At 52.5% G+C, this 23,786-nt stretch overlaps 1 protein-coding gene across 5 annotated transcripts in view; it reads right to left on the minus strand.

Annotated features, from left to right (window-relative positions):
• Positions 1 to 6,621, minus strand: part of Zmiz1 (zinc finger MIZ-type containing 1) — a 199,934-nt gene extending 193,313 nt beyond the window's left edge. For 2 of the 5 annotated variants that reach the window (XM_057769312.1, XM_057769309.1), the window contains exon 1: positions 5,034 to 5,563. The gene's annotated coding sequence lies outside the window, so the exon portion shown is untranslated. Of the gene's footprint in view, positions 1 to 5,033; positions 5,564 to 6,564 lie in introns of those variants that run through there. The other 3 variants (XM_057769310.1, XM_057769313.1, XM_057769314.1) reach the window with 3 other exon arrangements.
• Positions 6,622 to 23,786: the final 17,165 nt, after the last annotated feature.

Raw genomic sequence — 23,786 nt, forward strand, 5'->3', positions numbered from 1 at the left:
GGTTCAGTGCAAGCTCTAGATGGATATGGGGGGTAGGGTAAAAAAAAAAGAAGGGGGGAGAGAAAAGGGAGGGAGAGAGGGAGGGAGGAAGGGACAGCTGCTGGGGGCGTGCATTGCCAGATGCAGGGAGGGCCACCTGTGACCCTTCCTGGAAACAACTGCTCCACTCCTGGGATCCACACAGGCTTCCGTGCCACATGCCAGCATAGTTGGGGCTATTGCTCAACGCACTGTGATGTGGGGGTCTGTAAGGCCTGGAGTTGAGTCCTGGCTTAGTCACAGCCTCTTGGCCTCTCTCTGCGCTTTACTTTTCTTCTCTGTTAAATGGAAGTAATTCCATACAGCAGCTGACACTGTTGTTAATGGGATCAAACAAATCTGAAAAGTGATTCTAGATAGACCACGCCAGGCAAAGGAAAGGGCTATAGCCGCGCCCTCTCTCATGTGCATATGGCAAGCAGCCAGAGGAGGGTGGATAATTATTTATTGGGACTGGTCTTTCTGCCCTTGCTGGACAAAAGTGCCTAAGAGTGTCTTGAACAGCTCTGGGACTCACTAGCCACTGTCTTCACTCTGTAGACTATCATTAAACACATCAAGAGTCAATCCTGGGTCCCTGACCTGACCCTACCCTCTTTATGCAACCCATCCCAAGTCATACCCGATTCAAGGAAAGTATCGAGAGGCAAGCCAATGGAAGAGCACCCCTTGGGCAGACTCTTCCCTGAGCTTGTGCCCTATCTTGAAAACAACCACTGAAAGGAAGTTCCCCAGCCCCATGCAGCCATATCACTAGAGCCTGGATATAAGATTTAGCCCTCACGATCATTAAGGAAAATGAGTCTGTGGTTGGGAGAGGCCCCAGCACCTTAAGCCTGAAATGGGGATCGATCAGCCAGTGTGGCTTTCCAGGAGGCCATCCATGTAACTCACAGCTGCCCAGTGCGTACAGAGGCTTGCTGCCCAGAGGTGGGGAGTACCTTGTCCCAGGAGGCATACAAGCTGAGGCTAACCAGTCAGCTGTCAGGGAGGTAAGGAAGGATAATGGAGCAACTTCTGGAAAATATTTCCAGCATCCCGTCACCTCAATCCAGCCCTTTTTCCTACATCAGAGTTGCCTAGCCTTTAGGCTGAAGACTCAAATGTCTGGACCTACCTCATCCTCCCAGCAACCATGTCGGATGACAGTTCTGTGCTTGAACTCATTTTACATGTCAGGAGACTGAGACAGAGTCAACCTCCTGGTCCACAAGATACCTTCTTCTCTCCCTCTGTCTAGTGTCTGTGGTAGGACTTTTGTGTGTAGCCTCCCTTGAGGAAGAGCCTAACGTCAGACTCATGACTGGCACTTCCAGGCCAGGCTCCATACACCCAGGCAGACAGCCACAACCCCAGCCTCAAGGTCTCCTCAGGACAAAGATAGCCCCCAGAGAGGGCCTGGGTGGTGGCCACTGTGTCCTGCTGAGAGGATCCAGCAATCACCAGGAGAAACTGCAGCCACAGGGTCAGGGTCAGGGGTAATTAGGGCAGTGTCCTTTGTTGTCTACACAAAACCCAAGGAATCCCATAAAGATGCAACAGAAGCTGGGGCCTGACAAGGACCCACGGGAGCAGTTATGAAGGAAAATGGATGGGACCCAGTCACTATCCAGCAGGCTCTACAGCCTGCTCTCATGCCACCATGTCCACGGACAATTCCCAAAATGTGTTGCTGCACATTTCTTACAACATTTGAGCCCAAGACTTTGGGTAAAACAAAACAAAACAAAAAACCATGGACCTTGGGCTGGAGCTGGGCATCCAAGTTTCCGGCGCAGGTCCTCTTGGACCCAGACTCGGAGGACATATACAGGCTTCAAAGTGCCTTCCTTCTTATTCACCCTCACCAGCGAGAGGTGGTGTGTGTGTGCGTGCGTGTGACTCTTCCATTTGCTGGCAGGAGTGGACAACATCTAAAAAGGGGCCAGGGATGAATATGTGGGGTTGATGTAACTGGTTAAGTGTTACATGTGTACACACACACACACACACACACACACACACACACACAAATGGGGGGTGGAGCCAAAATCTACCTTCTAGGTCTTTATATGCCCCTGGAGCCCCCCCCAACACACACACACACACACACACAGGCTTTTCCTCAGGAGTAAAAAAAGAACATTTTGTCCCCACAAAGAAGCCAGCAGCCGTTTCTGCACAGACAAGGCTATTTATTCAAAGTTTTTTCATTAGTCCAGTCCCTCTGTGAGCTTGTGAGCAGTACTCAGAAAGTCTTACAACCACAGCTCAAGTCCTGGAAAGTCTATAGCTCCGCCCCCAGCCTCAATCACCAAGTTCCCAAGTCCCAACTTCTGATTCATAGGAGAAAACTAGGTCTCCTAACCGTGTGACTTGGGGGCCAGTGAACCTTCTGTCTTTGGGGGGAAAAACAAAACAACCAAAATCCTAAAAGCCAGAGGAAAACACCATCTCCCTCTGAAGGCGCTCCTGGCCCCAAAGCCGCAGGCGCTCCTAGGCAGATAGGGCTTTCAATGTGCCTTTTGTTTGATGCTGGTGTTTCCACATCCTCTTCTTGAAGAGGGAAAGGTCAGCACAAGGCTCCCGGGGGTGTTCATAAACCCTCTGCCTCCACTGGGCGGCCAGAGGTCCCAAGCAAGGTGCCAGGAATTCCCCCTGCTTTGGACCTCCTCAAAAACCAGCCCGGATAAGAAAGGCCATGGGTTTGCTCCCTCATCCAAACTTCCCAAATAGGTCACAGGCCTTCCACACTCTAGTCACCATGCAAGCACAGGGAGTGCAGGTCGGAATTCACCAGCAGCCAAGTCGCCGGCTTCTCCAGCCCCAGTCACCATCTCTTTATCTGTACCTTAAAAAAAACAATAAGCAAAACCAGGCACCTCTGGGAACAGCCTCTGGCCTCCTGCCCTGCCCTGTGTAACCAGCCTGTCCTCACACCCACGAGGGAGGGAGGAGACCGAACTAGTTAACCCTCTGGTCTACCAGGCCCAGGTCCCAGGTTGCAGCAGAGGCAAACTGTTGCTCAAGAACACCCTTCAGAAAACCATTGGCACCAGGAGGCTGCTGGAGCGAATGGTTCTCTATGTAACAAACGCCAAGGCAGGGGCTTCCACAGGCGCAGCCCACTGATTGCCCTTTCAAATCCCGGAGGTTGGTCCCCACTCTTCATGCCCTGGGCTGTCCACCCACGGGGCTCCAAATGTCCCTGGCAGTGCAGAGAGAAGGGGAAGGCTGGCCGAGCGGTGCACTCACCCCGCCAACCCAGCCGCCAGCCAGCTTCTTGGAGATCTCAGAGAGAACATTTGTTTGGGCTGCCAAGTTAAATCTTCCTCCCTCATGTCAGGGCATTGGAAAAGCAGTCAGGGGAAAGGGGAAGGGGGAGAAGGGGGGGGGAGCCGCGGGAAGGAGGGCGGGAGAGAGCAAGCAAGCAATCCAGGGAGGCAGGCTCCTAGACCCAGTTACTCTTAACACTGCCAGCCCAAGGAGCTGCAGCTCCCGAGGCAGACGTCTCTCGGGCTCCCGGCATTGAAACAGAGATCTGGCCACCGGGTCTCCGGATCGGGTGCGGGATGCTAGGATCCCTGAGCCCGGGTGGTGAGAGAGGCCCTCGCCCTGCTCTGGGCTGGAGGCACAAGGTGGAACTGTAAAGCAGAGGAGGGAAAAGTTTGCAGCAGGTAGAGGGAAGGGCAGAGTGGTCGTGTCTATCGGCTGTCCCCGGGAGAGGGTGGGGGGCCCAGGAGCGCGCTCCCGTTCGCTAGCCCTCCCGCCCGAGTTGTTTACATTCCTGGAGTGTCTTTTAAACCCGGGGCTGTGGCCGGCTCCTGGCCTTCTCCGGCGGCTTCGGGGCAGTCTCCCGTGAAAATCTGCTGGCGCACAATGGCCGGGAGAGGCGGCTGCCCCTTGCCCGCGCCCCCACCACTCCAGGGCGGGGAGCCTGCCCTCTGCACCGCGCCCTCTCCCTGGCTGGCCAGCTTCCTGGACAGATGTCCCCGGCCAGAGGGCGACGCGCTCCCGCAGCCTGCACCGCGACATCGAGGCCATGCTCCCCACTGTTTTCTCCCCGGCCCTGACACCAGGAATGTGAAACAAGCTTTCAGAGCTTGCCCCCACCATCCGTACCCCAGCTTCAGCTCCAGTCCGGCCCCTCAACCTCCGCCCGGGCCGGCCTACCACTCCCCCGGGGCCACCGCCGCCGGAGACATAGAGGAAGAAAGAACACGGGGAAATTACTTTCGTATTTGCAACGCGCGCGCGCACTTACACAGACACATCTTCCCCTTGGGCTCGCCTCCTGGATGGGGCAGCCCCAGCCAGGCGTTGGCCTGAAAGCCCCTTCAGCTTCTGAAGCCCGAACGGGAAGCCTTGACACACTCACTCCCCTCGGCGTGCCCTGCTCCAGCCACGCGCCGCGTTTTCCTGGGCCATTCTCCCCCCCCCCCAGAACAACTTAACCGCGCCCCCATCTCCCATGTACGAAAGTGTGTTCTCCATAGAAAGCACACTTAACACCACCAACCCTGAACACCCTGGAATCCAGTGCCTTCCCAGAGGTTCTCCTACGCACACAGGAGCACAACTTCACATCTTTCCAAATGAGGCGAGGGAGACTCAGCCAAGCCTTCCCGAATCCTTCCCTCCCTCCTCCGAATCAGTATCCCGGCCGGCCCCCGAGTGTTCAGCGCGACTGCTGGAGGCGCGCCGGCAGAAGGCGGGCACCGAGTCCGCGCGCACACAAACCGCACCGGCGCCCCGCACACCCTACGATTCCCCGGTCCCCACGCTCATCCCGAGCAGCTCTACCCAGTTCGGCGCTCGCGGGTGGCCAGGGCCTCCGCCCCCGACGGCGAAAGCAGCGCACCGAGCCCGTACGGCTGGCCCCTTTCGCCCGGCCGGAGCTAAGGCTTTAAGCGGAAAGTCCTAGTACAGTACCCCGCACTTGCACCCCGACGATCCGCGGGGAGCGAGAGGAAGCCTCGGTACTAACGGGCGCCTGGCTCTGTCCCCAAACTTACCGGGCGCTGCGAGCGCCGCTGCCACCGCTGGAGGACGCGCCGCCGCCACCGCCGGGTAGGGCCGGCTGGAGCCGGGAGGAGCGCAGGGAGAGCGCGGAGATCTGCTCGGCTCCGACTCCGGCTCCGGCTTCCAGCTGGCCGGGGCTGGGGTCACCGCGCTGCGCCGGCGCTGCTCCCTTGCTCGGCGGCCCGATCGCTGCTCGCCCGCCCGGCCGCTCGCTCTCCGGGCGCCCGCCGCCGCCGCTTGCTTTTTTAATGTCCACAGACAGTGAAAAGGAACTCGGCGTTAGGGGGTGAGTAAGTGAATCAACTCGCCCGGAGCCGAGCAAGTTGAAGTGTCAGATTACATTGGCTATTCTATTTCCAAAGGGCCCCGCGCCGCCGGCCTCCCGCAAAAGCCGGCACGGAGTTAATGCAGGAGCGGAGCGCCGCGCCTCCAGCGCTCAGCTTCGCTTGCCTTGGTTCGCTCTCCATCTGCGCGCTCGCTGCGCTCTCCTTTTCCCTTTCATTTCTGCCTCTCTATCTCTCCTTTCCCTCCCTTTCTTCCTGTTTCCAGGTCTCTGTTCTAAGCTTTTCTCTTCCAGACCCTGGTAGGCTCCGCGTTACCTCCACACCCCTATGCCGCTGGTTCACTCACATCCCTCCTCTCACCTCCCTTCGCTGATCTTCATCACCCTCTCAATCCCTTATATTTGGAGTGGGGAGACTGATGTGCCTAGAAAGGGACCGCATTGGTAGACACAAGATTACTGCCCGGAGGCGTACCCCCGCTTCATGCTGGTCCCCTGCCGGAGTACACTGGGACCGCAGATGCTGTCAGCTATTCCAACTGGGGCGACCGACTTGCTAACGAGAGATGTGCAAAGCTTCCCCGGAGACTTTTAGATTATTCCTAAAACCGGATGGTAGAGAGAGGGTGAGAGGACCTTAACCTTCACCACCACTAGTGACGTAGGGGAGGTTGAAGCGCTCCTCCCTTGACCTCTGAGGAAGAGCGACGGTTGCAGAGCGAACTGTATGTCTCCACCCCACTCGAAGTTCAAAGACGCAAGAACGCCCAGGTGCCATGCAAGGAGCTCCTGGGCTCCACGAACCGAGCGCTCTCGCGCTGCAAAAGTGGAAAGAACCCAGCCCAGCTTCTAGCCCAGGGCTGAGCACCACTACTGTGGGGGCGGAGGGCACTCACGAAGCACAGTTAGGTGCGCCCACTCGCGGGGGTTTCCCTTGCAGACCCGCCCCCGAAAGTATCCAAGTGCGCACTACCTTTGGCTCAAGTCTGTTGCCACTCACACAGAAACTCCTACACAAACGGCACACACGTTTGCGCCTACCCTCAGCAAAGCACGCACACTGCACCCCAACACACTTGCACACACACTTTCCATCCTAAATATGCCCGTGCACTCTGACTCCTACTGTACACATTAACATCGCTGTACACTACCTCCGGTACACTTAAAAAAAAAAAAAGCATTCCCCCGTGCACTTCATCTCACGCTCACGTACACATACAAACACATGTTCCTCTTACTCTTCCACATCCTTTCCTCAAATCCCCCTCCTGATTCGAGGTACTCCAGTCTTGAGGATAACAAGCGTCTGGGTTGGACACGCTCGCACGCACGCACTCCCCTCCAGGGCAGGCGGGGGAGGCTTGGGCCGGAGCCCGCTAGGCAATCCAGGTGTGGCTAGTATTCCGTGCTCCGCGTTTTGCAGGCAGCCGCGGTGTCGGAGGCGAGGCGAGGAAGGGAGCTGGAATAACAAAGGCAAGTTGGGAAGAGCGCAAGGGGGCGCAGCCCCGGCCGGGCGGCGGGGGGAGCCCTGCGCTGCCGGGTCGTTGGAGGCTGCTTGGCCACCAGCCCGGAGAACCGGAGGTGGGGAGGAAAGGTGGGGGGAGAGGGGCGGGGCCGCCGCGTGACGTCAGAGAACAATGACACCGCTGGGGGCGGGCTCGGGCAGGCAGCCCGGGCGGGGGTCTTCCTCAGGGCCTTGGGCGGGCGGAAGAAGTCTTGGCCTCGCTGGGGCCTCAGTTTGATTGACGAGGTCCGCATGGGAGCGCAGACGTGCCACGCAGACTCGCGGGTTCCTGAGCCTCTTGGGCGGTGATCATAGCGCACCGCGGGCCAACAGGAGGAGCAGGCCGGAGAGCCCCCCCCCACTGCAGACCCCCGTTTTAGAATATCCTTCAGAGGGCTGGCTGCTCTGACCTCGGCTTGAACCCCTTCAGGGCCAGAGAGATCACTCCTTCCACCACCAAGACAAGGAGGCAAAATGCGTTTGCTAGCTTTGAATTCATTCTCAAAGCAATGACGGTCTGGCAGCTGTGAACTCAGCCTGAAATTCCTGAGGGCAGACTGCGGCTCAGGTCCACAGGGACATGGGACAGGGGTTGTCTGGGTGCGGAAAACTACTTTTCCTGAGATAAATTCTGCCTCCTGCTGCCATTGGGTGTGCGGGAGGGAGGAGCGATGGGGGGGGGGGGTTGAGAGCGGGCGGTGCTCCTTGGCCCCAGTTCTCGGACCTGTCACACAGGATGACCTCTTAGCAACTTGCCCACTACCCACAGGTGGCAGCTGAATTTCCCTGGGGAAAGTAGGTGGCATGAAATCATTTCCAGACCTCTAGGGACACTGGAATGACCTGGTCCCAGCACATTCCCAAGAAGATTAACAGCAACAGCACACACACACACACCAGCCTGTGGGTGGCCCAGGTTGGAAGGGTAGACTGAGAAACGCTGGAAAGCTTGACTTGAAAGGTAAGAATTCGGTTTGCTGAATGGAGCCAGAGCCCTCCCACCCTCAGACGTACACAGCATTGGCCACCTCCATCCCCTGCATAATAGTCCCTGTCAGATTTGGGATGCAAGAACCCCAACCAATCTCTGGGCCAGTTCCTGTTGCCTTGATGACGGAACACAAGTCACGGCATCCAGCCCTCTCAACCTCTCTCCAACTCCTTCTGTTAGTAATCAGAGCTGGCCACCTCCAGAAGTGGAGAAAATGGTGACCTTAGGTGAACATTCATGTTCAAAAGCTCTTGTCCGGAAGGCTCTACCCACTTTCCTTCTTAAAAATTACATTGTATTTATTTAGTTGAGGAGAGGGATGCACATGAAGATCAGAGTACAACTTTTGGGAGTCATCTCTCTCTGTCCATCAGTGTAGGTCCTGGGGATGGATCCTCAGATTCAGCAGCAAAAGCCTTTACCCAGTGATGAGGCATCCTGCTGGCTCTCCCACCCCTTATTTCTAGCCAACATGCTCATCTGGAAACCTGAAAGTGGCTGCCGAGGGCAGAGGAGCCTAGCAAGACAGAGTCAGGTGGTTTTCAGTCTTCCCAGTCCACCAAGCATGACACCTTGGGGGCAGTAAACCTGAGAAATCACACCCAGACTTCTTGTGAGGGCCCCAGGCCTCAAGCTTTGGGGACCCCAGGCCCTTACCTCTATTCATCTGCCCAGGAGGTTACTAGGCCTGTTGGCTCCCTCTGGAATCTTCGAAGGTATGACTTACTCACTACCTAATGTGTGCTGAGTGAGGGCATAATAGGTATTTACTTATTGCCTGTAGTTAGGTAGGTTACTATCCCCTCCAAAGAAAAGTGGACTGTAAATACCGTTCCCAAGCTGCTCCGGCCCTCATTAACAGTTTCCTGTTAGCCAACAACCTGAGGTCTGTATTCTTAGCCAGAAATTCTGTGTGGCCCTAGGCAAGTTGTTCTGTTTTTCTAGGCCTTCTATAAACCAAAGACTAGGTCTCATGACAATGAGATTAAGCCTTGCTGTTGTCTATGCCCTGAGTTCCCAATTTCAGCCTCAGCTGCAGTAGGCCTGGATGGGGAAAGGTTCCTGTATTCCCTCTGGCTCAGAAAGCCAAGTTGGTACCCACCAGAGTGTAGGCTGTCCCTGGGTCCCAGGAAACAGGAAGGCCAAGGGCCAGGAGGAAAGCATTGATGAGAGGTGTGAGCACCGTGAGTGTGCAGCGAATCTGTGCAGGTAGGGTATAGCGGCCTCTGGACCAGGCTGCCATTCGTGGGTTGAGGTAGGAACAAGCATACAGTTCCTGCCTCTCTACTTCTGGAGCCAAAAGGTAGGCGAAAATTCAACCATGGGCCGGGTGCTTTGGAGTTCCCTCTCCTCCTGTGTCTCCAGGCTGATGGAAGAGAACAGACTGGTTGCTGGGGTTCCAGCTCAGGCTGCACCCCTGAGCTCATCTCATGACCAAGTATGGTACAGCTGAAGTGACTTTCGAAGTGCTTCGGGGGAAGTATAAGCTCCTGCTAGAAGCTGATCTCTGTCTGAGCCCTTCCTGGACAGTGAGTAATGACAGCATAATTAGTCTTCCCCTGTGGTTGGAGCAGGAGCCTTTGGATCCTGCCCAGTTCTGTACCTATACCTCTTAGGAGTAGATAGTTGGTCCAACACAGAAAACCTGTACCCTCAAGCACAGAGTCTCTGTGTTCCAGCTAGATTCTCCTCCCTTTTCTGAACACTAGAAAACGGATGTATCAGAGGAAGATTTCCAGTATATGACCGTCTAGGACTTATTTGTATTGGTTTCTTCATGGTGGAGGAGCACTTTGAGACAAGGTCATGCTATGTAGCTCAGGCTGGCCTTTGAACTCAGTTCTGTATTGGCTGAATGCTGGGATTACAGCTATGAGCTACCACACCCAGCTAGGACGTATCATCTTGCTTTGCCATCCTCTGATCCTCACAATGGCACTTCTGTGGGTGACTAAGATGGCACAGAGGGAGGCAGTGGCTTTCCCCTGGGCCACAGGACTGGGAAGTACAGGGGAGGCATGAAAGGTGGGCCGCTTCCTGCAGCACCCTCTCCTTACACCAGAGCTCCACCAAAGAACAGGCTGGGACTGGTTGGTGTGTGAAGGACAGCTGGGGAGATAAAAATGCAGCATGCCAAGGGTGGAGTAAGATGCTTCCTGCCTCCATCCTGCTGCACCTTCCCCCTGCAGAGGAGCTCAGGCCTGACATCTCACATATGCATGCTTTTCACAGCCTCTTGCCCTAACCTGTCTTCATGTCCTTCATGTTTGGTGACTTCCAGGAGTACCACCATTGCATGCACACCACTCCTTGCCTGCTTTTGTGCACACTCCTTTTGTCTCCTAGGACACACCCATCCCAGCCTTTCAGTCCATATCTGCAGCCACCTGCTCAGGAGCCTACTCTGGTGATACCACAAGCCAGGTTATCTACATCATCTCCATCTCCAAATTTTGCCATACTGCCTTCATATCAGTGTGACCATAGCGACTGCCTATCCAGTCCCTGCTATGGGCCAGGTCCTCAGTAGCTCATGCACTTGTATTCTGGTCCTCGCCTGAACTGAGAATTAGTCCTAATGGCTCCATTTTACTGATAAGAAAACTGAGGCACAGGAAATCTCAGTTGCCAGGGTAACACATCATGGTGGAAAACTACCCAGTCCCCCTACCTCTAGAGGTAGAATGATTTTATACTATCACCCAGTGAACTGACAAGCAGTCAAGTACAGCAGAGATAGGGGGACACACGTTGATAGACCAGTCTTCCATTAAGGACTCGCCTAGATGCCATTCTTCTGGTTTAGGAAAGAAAAATAACTGATGTTGAACAGGTGCTTAGAAGGTAAGCTCTCATGGAGGTAGTAGAAAAAAGGACCAGAGTAAGTCATGAATCTGCACAGGATCCCAGAGCAAGGGTGGGATAGTATCAAGCCCACCAAAGTAACAGCCATTGTGTTGCAACTTGCCTTGGAGCTCCTGAAACTGTGCTCTTTTTGGAGGACATACACCTTGATGATGCTGAGCCATTTAGTGCGTGGTTGTGGTCCTCCCCTCAATCAGAATGAGAAAGGAGAAAGAAGAGAAACCGAGGCATTGTTTTAACTGCAGCTGGTACCAACCAGAACCAGAATCCTGATACATAGGATGGTGGTGTGGGAGAATTGTCTGTATTCTGTCAATCATGTTTTAAATAAATGCTGATTGGCCAGACAGGAAGTATAGGTGGGTCAACCAGACAGGAAGTAGAGGTGGGGTGATGAGAACAGGAGAATTCTGGGAAGGAGGAAGCCCATTTCTAACCAGTCCTGCCCCAATCACAGAAGAAGCAAGATGTGATCTGCCCTGCTGAAAAAGGTATCAAGCCATGTGGCTAACATAAATAAGAACAATGGGTTGATATAAGCTACAAGAGCTAATAAGAAGCCTGAGCTAATGGGCCAATCAGTTTATTATTAATATAGACTCTCTGTGTGATTTTCTTTGGGGGTTACCAGCTGTGGGAACCAGGAAGGACAGAAACCCCAACAAGCCTGGCCCTCATACTACAGGTTGGATCAGGAGTCAGTGTCCAGAGGCCTGGCTTCACCCCTTCTGTGAGTATCAGATGTCATTTGGGAGGGCTGGAGGACACTGCCACCACCATGCTTTCCTTCCTCATTCACTGCAGCCTTGGGTGAGCTGGACCCCTTCCCTACCAAGAAAGGACTGAAGGTACATGTCTGGGGGTCTTGCAAACGTCTCTCTTCTAGAACATCACTTTTTGGTTTGAATCCAGGGTGAGCATGGTAGGCTTTCCTATCCACTCCCAGGAAGGTATGCCATCTGCAGGGGTAAAGGATAGGGAACCTAAAGGCACATCAAACAATTCTCTTCTGAGACAATTACTATTTGCTCTTTGGAAAGGGCTCCACAAGACTTTGTGACTATCTCCTTTTGTTCTCACCCCTTTTGAGAGATCCCTCTTGCACCTGAACTCTGACCTTCCCAGGCCATGGGCCATTCTGACCCAGGTTACTCCAATGGTCACTGGCCAGGGTCTACTAGGGCTGACTTCTCAAGCTACCTCCTTCCTTGGGGAATAACACTTGTGAATTTGTAGAGAGCATTTTCTGTCCCACATAAGTACCACAACACTCTCAGGAGGCAGGCAGATTGCACAACCCACTTTGTGGAAGAAGAAAATCACTTGATGGTTTGGCCAGTATCATACGGGGTATACATAGGTGTGTGTGTGTGTGGGGGGGGGGTGTTCTTGCCAGGATTTGGGTCCTGATAACTCAATTCCATGTCACTAACCCAGGTAGTGATGTTTCAAAAGATGCCACTCCTTTCCCCAGAAATGCCAGGAGACAGGATCTCAGACACTCCGATTCATTCAACAAATGCCATTGACTCTAAGCAGTGTGTCAAGCACAGAGATAAGTGCTAGGGATCCAAAAAAGCGGAGGCAAATGTAACCCATGCTGCCGCCCATCTGACATTCTGATGGAGGAAACAAGCCAAACAGGCCCTGTGCAGAGACTTCTGTTCGCAGAGGTCCAGCCGTGTACCCCAGGAGGAGCCCTGGACCCAGGGTCTAGAGACATAGGCTCTCTTCTGGCTCTGTGGACTGAGAAAGGCTCTCTTGACGTCTGTGAGCACATAGCTTCTCCCATGGTTTCTAGGTCCTTGCCTCACTCCCACCTTCTAGGTCAAGTGGTTAATGATTTCCTGGCGTGAGTAACTAGCCTGGTACAGTGTTTTCTTAAACCCAACTTTTCATGGGCACTTGAAGCCAGAGAGGAACTTCTCAGGTCATCTGACTTGAGCCCCCTCACTAAGCAAGAACACCTTAGCCTCATTCTTCCCAGGAAGTAACAGTCTCTCCCCACCCCCATACCTTTCCGGAGGAGATAGAGTGCTTGCTCCTTTACAGAGCAGACCTCTGCCCAGTGGTGTGTGTGTGCTAGTAAATGTTTAACATCTGGCTCTCCAGACTGGGGAAAACCTGATTCGTAGTATCTGTTGATTCCCTTAGAGTAAATAGTCCTACCATGGTGGCCTGGTGCTGCATGCTTAGCAGTTCACACAGTTGGTGAAAGTTTAACTGCTGCCTTTCCTAAGCCAGTACAAGCAGGTTACAGCACAGAGTTACCCCGAAAAGAAGCCTGGTCCAACTTGACTTGCTGGAAAGTTCTTTGAGCAAAATACCTCGCTGTTCTCAGGCAGGCAGCCCTTCACGTCTGGATCTCAGTTCCATGAGACGGGTAGATTCTGGCCTTAGCAGAAATGGTACAGCCACTTTCCTTTCTGCCCTTCTCCCTACCTCCTTTCTTCCCTTCCTTTCACAAATATTTATTGGGCCCTGGCGACGCCATGGTGCTAGGTACTGTCTTAGATTCCCTGGCTCCACCTACCCTGCCTGTCCACCTCCCAGACCCAACTCAGACTGACTGACACCCACTCTCCCAAGCTTATGTTGACGCCTCCCTTTCTCTTCCTGCCTTGGGTAGGCTTGTCTCCCTCTCAAATCCTCCCAGAGCCTTTATCATCCCTTTTGGCACTTATCACTTTCTACCTCGGATTACAGCTATTTGTGTACACGGCTTATCTTCCTGCCAGACAGAGAGGCAGCTCGGGCTGTTGAAAGTGTGGACTTTGGAGCCATGTGACCTGGCCTTCCATCCCAGCTCTGTCACTAGGGATATGCGTTCTCTGGAGCTCACACCACCTCTGGGAGCTTCAGTTTCCTTATCTTCAAGGCAGGCCTGGTGATAACCACTTCCAAGATGGTTTTGGCAATTCAGTGGGATTAAAATGGAGCCCCCTTTTCCCATTCCTGTCTGGACTTCTATCCTCTTCTGGATAGACCTTGTGCCAATGCTTCTTCTTAGTCTAGTTATTAGACTCTAATACTAGTAACAGCGGTCACATATATAACAATGTGAGATACAGGGTCTTAATCCAAGAGTTTGCATATGTGGATGCCCTTCATCCTCCAAAGCTTGGAACACTGGGACTAATCTATTTCTATCAATAGTGTACCGGGTGCAGTGGAACACACCCATAATCACGGCGTTGGAGAGGCTGAGGCAGGAAGAACATCAAGAATATGATGCTAGCCTGGAGAATCCACTAACCAACCAAATAAAAAGATAATTTAAGGCACAGCCAGGTTACATAAGCCCAAGGTCACATGGGTCCTGGGTGAAAGAGCTGAGATATGAGCCTGGGACAGTCTGTTTCCCAGCCACGGCTGTGACACTTGATGCTGTACAGCAGTGCTAGGAGTGTGCCAGTGGATTGTAAAGGCTGGGAATTGGGGTATCCATAATGTTCCCCACCTTTGCACATCCTTACCCCAGCCTAGAGATAGAGGTGAAATAATGCGGAGAAGCCACTGATCTTCCCTTTGGGCCTCTCAGCAGGTAAAGTGGTTAGTACCCAAGAACAGAACATCTCCAGGCCCTTGACTAGGGGACGGGGAGGTCACTGATGGATAAAGCATCCTAAAGTGGAAGGAAACTCACTGAGAGAGAGGCATTTGTGATGGGTCTTCACAAAAGTAGACAGAGGAGCAAAGGCCAAGTGTGTTAGTGGGAGAGCATCAGAGGCCCGTCCGTGTAAGGCTCACATATCTGCACACGCTGTTGGGCAGGGGAGCAGAGGCCACGCAGTGCTCATGCGCTTTGAAAGACGGTATAGCGCAAAGAGAGCTGGGCTCACCTGGGCCGGCTTGATACTCTGATTCTCTGGAAGCTCCTCAGCTCGGAATTCACTCACCTCTTACTGGGCCCATCTTTCTAATTCTCAGAGTCTTCGTTTCTTCTGCAGAATAGGCGTGAAGCGTGGACCTTGGAGTCCATTGAAGGATGAAACATGGCATGAGATGGGAGCTGGAACCTTGTGAGACAGGAGGTGGACGGCAGTATTTGGAGAGAGAGGAGATGGTAGGGCCAGAGGAGCTCAGCATGCCTGGATTGGGGTGACAGCTACCAGATCTGCTCAGTCTTTCTCTCCTGTTTTCTGTTGCCGAAGGCTTGCCAGCTCTGTTGGTATCTATAGGGGCAGATCCATGCTGAGCCCTGTTCTTCCCTCCAGCTTAGGACAGCCCAACCATGGCTCCTGTAGGCAGGCATTGGAGAGTATACTAATGAGTCCTTGAAGAACATCAGGCCTGTGCTTCAAGGACACTGAGACCCACTTTCCCCTGCCAGTATGCCCAAACCGCTGTCCTTACCCAGACTTTCGGTAAGTACTGGGTCTCAGGTTTATGGCCAGGGCCCTAGAATGAAAAGGGACCCTCCCCCAACCCAGCAGTTGAGCTGAAGCCTTAGTACTACACTAGAGCAGGGATTAGCACTGCCTCAGGGGAGGTCCAGCATATCCATAATGAAGCCAAAGGGTTTTCACCATGGGAAGGAGATCAGAGCCCAAGATACTTGCCTGGCATAGGCATTGTACTCTGCTTTGCTAGAACTTTCTCACTCTCACTGTCTCACTCCTGGGCTGACCTTCTCCTCTCCAGAGGGGCTCTGGTAGTCCCAAGTCATACCAAAGCCCAGTGTGCCCTGGGGAAAGGACCAGAGGCTCTGGCCAAAAAGCAGTGGAGTTAGGCCTCGAGCTCAGTTATTCTAGACTCCAGGCCTGCCCTGTCTGTATGAAGGGACTTTGTTCAGGTAGGTTTTTTTTTTCTTTCTGTTGTTTCTTTGTTTTATACCAACATTGGTGGAGGGATCCTAAATGCCAGGGGTGTAACAGAACACGCATGTTACAGTCCTCACAGGCCCTGTAATAGGCTTACTAGTAGGGAGGCAGAGTGTTCTAAGGAATATGACCTAAGTGGTGCAGTCTAATCAGACCTAGGACCACGGCTTATCAGAGTCTGTCACTGTACAGAAGTCAACAAGGCTCAGGCCGATATGTGCAGTTCTTACAAAGAATGGGCTGCTGACCTTCTATGCCTGTCTTCCTATTGATGCCCAGCCTTGTTCTAGTCATGACTGGGATCTTCTATGCCTTTTGTGGGATTATGAAGAGAGCTCGGGCCTCCACACTGCTGCAGAGCTGGATAGGGTACCTTTAAGGATGCCAGCCTCAGGGTATCATAGAGGCCTCTCAGCCAACCCAGCCTCGCAACAGCCCTGTAAACCTGGACTTATACACAATTAAAATTTTATTACATTATATTTCCTACATATAAAAGACTATTTGTGAGTTATGAACACATCCCAATGGAAGCTCATAGCCACTCTGCTTAAGAACTGGATTCTTTGGGTACTGGGGAAGATCTGGCTCTTGGCCTCCTACTTCTCAGAAGGAACCAGCACCCTAAATGTGGCCATAATTCCCTTCCTCTTTTAAACAAATCATTGCAGTAAGTACGTGCAGAACCACTGTCCTGACTGCACTACTGAGACATGGCGTTAGATTCGTCAACCCCAGAGGGCATGACCTCTTTAAGGGAAAGGGGGGCCTTTGAGGATCTGCCTTACTCTTATGGCCCCATTTAGGGCCACGTGGAACCTCATTTGCCCTCCTGCAACAAATGCTCTGAGATGGACGTATGTTCCTGGTGCAGCCAGCAGGGTAGTGCAGCGCATGCAGCTGGGCATTCCTTGAGCACGGTGTGCTGTGTGCTTGCCTAGGCAGTGTTCTCTGTCTGTAGGACCCTTTCCTTTCCACTCAGGATACCTGGCTCCTTCCAGCTCCGGCCTCAGGGTTTCATGGTAGGGAGGCCTTTCTTGGGAGATCTGATCTCTGTACCCACCAGTGACTTTTGGGCACCCATCTCTCTCACAGGATAGCAATGTTAGGTATCTAGTACCCAGATGCCAGGGGAGCTGAGCATTGGCTCCAATGCAGACATTCCTAGAGTAACTCAGAGTAAGAGAGTGTATGTGAGCAGGTGCACATCTCTGGATATAGGAACTTCATGGATATGGATTTCTTCCAATGTTCTGTGAGCTAGTCTGGCCTGTGAACTGGGAGAAAGTCTCAGGGAGGCTCCTAGGACTTGGGGTGCTCTGCTATGCACTCTCTGGATGGATGAGTAAAGCCAATATATATGCCTGCATGTAGGTGTGGGTGTTAACAGTGAGCGCACTCACACAAACACGCTCACATACATGTATAATTCCAAACCACATGTGTATGGACGCAGGACTTTCTTCTCTTTGTGAACAAGTCTGTTTGGTCTCTAAGCATCACACAGGGCATGTATGTGGAGAACCTACCATGCACTAGACCACAGGGGCTGGTGTGAGCAGAGCAGTGGACAAGCATCTGGCCCTTAAGAGGACTGAATAACTATTCACACTTCTTACTAGACTGCCTACCAGCCCTAACAGCCTCCAGTACCATGACCTCAGCGTCTCAGATAGAGTCCCTAGCATGTAGGTCACCAGTGAGGCCGGAACTGTGAGACCAGCAACCAGGTGGCCAGTGCTTGCTTCTCATGCTGAGTGACATCAGTGCAGGGTCTGCCCGAACCACAAGGAAGCTGGCAGCAGGAAGGTCTAAAATCTCCCCTTTCTCTCTTGCTTCCTGGAATGTAAACTGTGATTTTCCCCAGTGTCATTTCCACAAATGTCCTATAGGAGGGCGCACAGCCGTAAGCAACAGCAGAGACTGAAGACAGCCTGGAGTAGAGTGTGGACAGGGTGGAATAGCACCACCAAATGTCTGAACCAGGAACCAGGTCATTCCTGCCCCAGTGTATTCACACAAGCAACATGCACAGAAACAAACACACACGGATTTACACGCGTGCATGTGTTCCCACAGAGGCCATAGGAACTCGGGACACACATGCAAAGGTTATTCCAGACTTCTCACCCTGTCTTTTTACTCAGGCTGTCCTCAAAGGGGACCTTCAGGTGTAGTTCCCACTGCAACTGAGTTTCAAGCTGTGTTTGAGGGAGATAAACTTTGTCATAATCAGGGAGTCCATTCTGGGGCCTTCCGGACTTTCCTTTTCATGTAACATGGTGGCATGGGTTATTAGTCAGCGTGATTATTGGGCTGGCAGGTTCTTGCCTTACCTTCTGCACATCTTCCTCCCTCAGTGGCCCTAGGATTTAGCAGGCAGAGTGTCTACCTGAGAACTCTGGCAGCCTGGAAGAACCCATGACTTCTCACTTCCATCTGTGGGGCTCTGGACAAGCTCCTTGCCTCCCTGAAAAAAACCAATTCCACACCTGTACAAACAGAGTGACTACTAGCTTCCTTAATAGTGCCCGAAGAGAGACACACCAGTTCAGGACACAATTGAGGCACTCAGTTAATCTTGCAAACCCTGTGCCTGGTGGAAGCCCCTGGGTTCAGGCCACCAACACCACAGGACATGTGCTTGCCTTTGTGAGAAGCCAGAATCTAGACTTGGCATTGCCTTACTAGCTGAGAGCCCTGAGGATGTCACTGGCCCCCTCTGGCTACAACTACCTTCTGATCTTACTAACTCAAGTGTTCGATAAGAGCAGCTGATGGCTCATCAGAGGGGTCATGCAAGTTACAAGCCCATGCCCCTCTGAGGAATGACTGAGAACAGGTATGGTGGCATTTCATTTGTATTGTAATAAATGAAGCTTGCCTGAGGATCAGAGAAGTAAAACAGCCACACTGGTCAGTCTTATAGACCAGGCAGCAATGACACACACCTTTAATCCCAGTAGCCACACTAGTTTGCCATAGAAACCAGGCGGTAGTAGTACACACCCTTAATCCCAGAACTAGAGAGGATTATAAAATGGGAGGAGACAGCTCTCAGGCTCATTCTGAGGTTTCCTGGAGGCAGGATCGCCATTTTCAGATGGAGATTGAGGTAAGAGCCAGTGACTGGCTGCTTTGCTTTTCTGTTCTTCAGGTTGAACCCCAATATCTGTCTCTGAGTTTTTACTAATTGTGCTTCAGACAAGACACCCAGTCTTCTGACATCCAGAAGCTAAGTTCTGCATGTGCCCACAGAGGAACACTGAGTAGTTTGAGAATCTCTTTTGAGCCCCCCAGGACCCTGGCTGCTGGTGATAGTAATGCTCCTTTGAGAGGAGGCGAGGTCCCTTTGAAACTCCTAGTCTACACTAGAGAGGCAAAAGGCCCCCTGCTTTCAAAGTGGCTCCTCTGGCCCTTAATTACCCTCTGTCACCTATAGGTGGAATTTCCACTCAGCTGAAGAAAGGCGCCCACGCCGCTGGCTGCCACGTGCCAGTGGCAGGCTTCCCTGCCGCCTCTGTGTAACCGCTGGAGCCCCAGCGGCAGCCGGCTTGGTTTCTGATTTTAATGATTTCCTGAATTCATTCCATTTCCTACCTCGGGGAAAGGAGGAGAGGTGATCCTCTTGGAAATTCACATAATTGCTTTTATTTGATTTTTATTAAAATGCATTCAGGAATAATGTGATTGCCCCCGTTATTACGTTGTTCATCAATCCTGCTCAGGAATCTGTGGTGGGAAAAAAAGCAATGGGTGCAAGAGCCTCAAGGGGGAAGGGGCACGAAGAGGGCACTTCACGGTGACTTGGGGCTCCTTTGTCTTGGGGGAGTCAGAACCCACCTCTGGCCCCTTACACACATGCACACGCACGCCTGAGTGCACACCCACATGCACAAACTTGCACGCATGCACGCGTATGCGCGCGCGCGCACGCACGCACGCACGCACGCACACACACACGTGCGCGCACACACACACATACACACAGCTCCCAGCACTCAGGAAGCAGAGACTGGTGGATCTTTGAGTTTGAGGCCAGCCTGGTCTACAAGACCTAGTTCCAGGACAGCTAGGACTGTTACACAGAGATACCCTGTCTCGAAAAAACAAAAAAAAGGGGGGGGGGGATTGCTTTGCCTTTTCCAGCCTCTGTTTACTGATGAATCTAGTGGTATGCAGCTCATTGCTGTGATCCAGTTCAATGTCTGCCATATAGAGCAGTTCATGGGAACATGAAGACTTTCCTTAGCATAGTAACAAAACTATTTGAACAGGTACCCAGCACCATGGTGTGAACTCCCACGAGTGCCCATCAGAGTGGATTGGTAGGTACCACATGGCATTGCCTCCCAGAAGTGGCTGGGTTCCCTCCACTCATCTGTGGCTACCTGCTCCTGTTGGAGGAAGCTGTGCAGAAAACCAGGGAGCACCAGGGCAGACGCTCACTTTCAGAGCTCCTTTGCCAGGGCAGGATGGGGGCGGGGATTCGTTTCTGCGAAAAGCTTTTCACTTGAAATAAATGCAACAAAATTCAACTTACTGAGTTTTCATTGTTTCTGTATATTTTGGTGCAAGTCATTTGGCAATGGATACAGCTAGGGAATTCAGAGAATGAAGAGAGCGGATTTTGAATTTATGCTATTGGGGTCTCTGGTGTTTACCACCCAGCTAAACACTCAGTTGTGGTATCTGAGGCTCACTCTGCACCATGCCTGCCACTGGGTTGCTGTTGCTATTGTTTTCTGTGGGTCAGGCTGCATACCACCCAGTACGTGCTTTACAGTCCCGGGAGAGGTTTGCTGTCTCTCCAATCAAGTTGTAGTCTGTCCAGGAGGGCAGTTCTGTCCTTTCATGGAGAGGGTCAGGCAATGGCTGGGAAGGGCCTCTAGAGTCTCAGTAAAAGGAATTTCAAGGCCCGAGTGTGAGAAAGACACTACCAGTCATAGGGGGCCTCAGCCTGGTTTGTCCGCAGATGTAGAATGTTCAGTTCTGAGCCGGGCTGGTTTTGACTTAAGTCACTGTGCTGGGGACTGCATAGCAAGTAACTTCCCCGCCCCCCGCTAAACTGGGGGGATAGTGAACTCAGAGGGGCAGCAATAGTCCCCAAGGCCATGAAAGGTCAGCCGAGGAACTGAACAAAGAGACTAGCCACTTCAGAGTCCCTGGTTGTTCCCATGCCCATTCCCATCTCTCCTCTGAGTGGCCCAGGCTAGGAGCAGGAGCAAACCCAGATCCTATAGATGATGACCCTGACTGAAATTGGGAGGCTTGTCCAGCCTCAGTTTCCCTTCTGTACACTGGAGGCCAAGCCCAGGCCAGGGAGGCACTCCAGACACCAGTTCTGGGCAGGGATCCTTTAGAACCTGGAGCCTGGGATTTAGATTTGCTACAGGGTGGGCAGCACCTGCCCCTGAGGTTATCCCAGAAGCTGAGAGGGCAGCAGACTGAGTTATCGCTGTGCCCCCAGCCTCCAAGCCTTGCTGCTGCACCTCGGCCTCCTGGCTATACCCGAGGCTTGCTCAGCATGCAGCTTCTTTTTATCAGATCTCTCTTTGGCAGCCTCAGCCTGGCCCCTGCCCCACCCCACTGCCTTTTCCTCTCTGAAGTGTTGTGCCTTTTCCTGCCGCCCCCACGTGCAGCATGCAGCACAGGGGATGTTTGCACCTTGCTGCTTTCAAAATGCTTCCTTTTGGTGGTGGGGTGGACTACTAACTGAGTCCCGCTGTGTGTTGGTGACCTGTAGGCAGACAGCCGGGCCACATGGAATTTGGGCTACTGTGGGCTGTATCCACAACTTTGTCACCTGTGGATCCCATGTACTGGTCCAGGTGCTTGAGTCCAACAATCCGTGCATGTACCCAAGAAAGCTTGTTGGTCCGAAGTTGACAGTTGATTTCCACTGCAGGGAGCTGAACCAGAAAGCAGCTGAGGGCCAAGCTGCTGAACCTGGTATGGCAAACCTTCCCACCCTAACTCCACCTTCTTTACCTGTTCCCCCCCCCCCCAGCACAAGGCCTGCAACAGAACCAAGCAGTGCAGCTTCCCAGAGCTCTGTGTCAAGCTCCTAGGCTCTAGTGAATTTTAGGAGCTGAATTAGAATTCAAGTCCATTTTCTGTGTGGCCTTACACCAAATGGCTAGGCCTCTCTGAGTATCGCAAGCCTTCACTAGTAAATGAGAAACGTGAAGAGACTCTAGCAGCCAGGAGAGCTTGGAGCTAGGATACAAGAGTCCAGGGACCATGTGTGCCTAACAAGAGCCTGGGGAAGCTTTAGTGGTCAGCCAGGTCGGTCGGGACAAATGACAGAGGTGATTGGGCGCTTTGAAGGTGGGTGAGTGAATGAGTGCTACGATCTTATTCTAGAATGGTTCCGAAAGCAGAGGGACAAAGGAAGGCAGAAGGCCACCGAGGGGATTTCAACTCCACAGAAAAATTAGGTGACTCACTCTTCACCAAGAGCAAGAATCATAGAGGCTAGACTATCCACTGCTGCCCACTTGGGACATAATTCCCAGTCTTTGGCCTCCTCCAGCAGACAGGTAAGAAATGGCAGCTCTCCTTTCCTCTAGCTTGGGGCATCCCTGGCATCCCTGGGGAGGGTTGGCACAGCAGCTGCCCAAGTCCTGAGCATCTACTTTTCATCATGTTTTGAGACCCCCAGCTCCAGGTTCTGTTTCCTGCAGCCCCTCTCCTGGAGCAGGGCCTGGCATAGTGCTTCTGGACCTTAGGCAGGGTTGTTATCTCCAGTATTCTTGCAGATAAATGGACCTCCGCGGCCTGGGTGCCGCTCTGGACATGACTCTTCCATTAGAGTTGCTGAGGAGACAGAAATAAAACCACTATGTCTCCTGGTTTTCAATCTTGGCTGATGGGGGTATGTGACTGGGATCACATTTTCTTCAGCAAGCTTTGTTTTTTTTTTAATTATTGCCTTATTTATTTATTTATTTATTTATTTATTTATTTATTTATGGAAAGGCAACATGAGCCACTGCCCAGTGTGGAATCCACAGGACAAGCTGCAGGAATCCCTTCACGGTGTGAGTCCCAGGGATTGAATGTCATCATCAAGTTTGGTGGCAAGCATCTTTATACACTGAACTAACTCAAAGTCCCACTCAGCAAATTCCTTTAGATAAAGGCATCTTTGTCTTTCATAGTCCCCTGGAGCCATTGCACCCATTTCCCAGAGAGGCAAACCAGGGCCTAGGGCAGGAACTCAGACTTCCTTCATGGTTTCTGGTCTGCACAGGAGAAAGGAAGTTGGTCTTTTCTGTTCCTGAGTCTCATAATAAAAATGCTTCTCCAACGTGTTCTGATTTTAACTGTCATTAATGCCTGTATCCCCTACAAGGGACAGTCACACACCCACAGCACGAACCAGCTTCTTTCTCTTGGCCATAGAACTTCCATGGAGCAGGACCATGTACAAATGCTTAGAACATCTTGAATTATTGTGTGTGCTTCTCCTGCCTCCTTGCTTGGCTCCCGAGTGTTGCTTAAGTAATTTGGCATGAGAGTGGGTACGTAAATGTTTTGTTAGAATGAGGGGCAAAGAGGCTGGTCTCAGGCAGATGACTCTGTTGCAAGGCACAGAGCCCTTGGAGGCGTGGGAATGGCTTGTTCCCTTGGGAGGTGCTCAGAGGCCCTCATGCTTGCTGTCTAGATAGGGTCTTAACTGGCCTGGGATGTCTTGCCTCCAATCTGACCCACCTAGAAACTCCAACTCTATCAGTTCTCCCCCTGAGGTAGGGGTTTGTATATGTGTGCCTGTGTGTGTGTGCGTGTGCATGTGTATGTGTGCGTGTGTGTGTGTGTGAGTAGTAGGTCTCATTTCTTCAGATAAACCTGAAGCAGGGTCACATGGAAACTGGGATTGGGACAGTTCCCCAGGGTCAACCTGCTTCATCTTCAGCCCTAGAACCAAGCAGGCTAAACTTGTCCATCATCTGAGAACAGGTGAGTTTGGGCACATTCAGGATCCTGTGACCCTAGATCACTGACTGCCTCTGACCTGACCTCCTCACACTTCGGTGGCACCCTTGGGGGAGGGCAGGAGGTGCAGGGAAGGCCTTCCTTTCCCAATCTACTTCTAGTGTTTGAAGAGGGACTTTGGAGGCCCTGCTATGATGTGGAGAGAGGAAATGGAGCACTCTCTGGGCTTTGGTCGGATATGTTCTCCTGAGCTGGGACATGGGGTCCTTGTGCTGGCTGACTTATTGTGTGATGATGATTATTGTCACTGGGCTTCAGTTTTCTTTGCTAAAATTCATC

Source organism: Chionomys nivalis, chromosome 5 (assembly GCF_950005125.1).
Source record: "Chionomys nivalis chromosome 5, mChiNiv1.1, whole genome shotgun sequence".
Taxonomy (NCBI): domain Eukaryota; kingdom Metazoa; phylum Chordata; class Mammalia; order Rodentia; family Cricetidae; genus Chionomys; species Chionomys nivalis.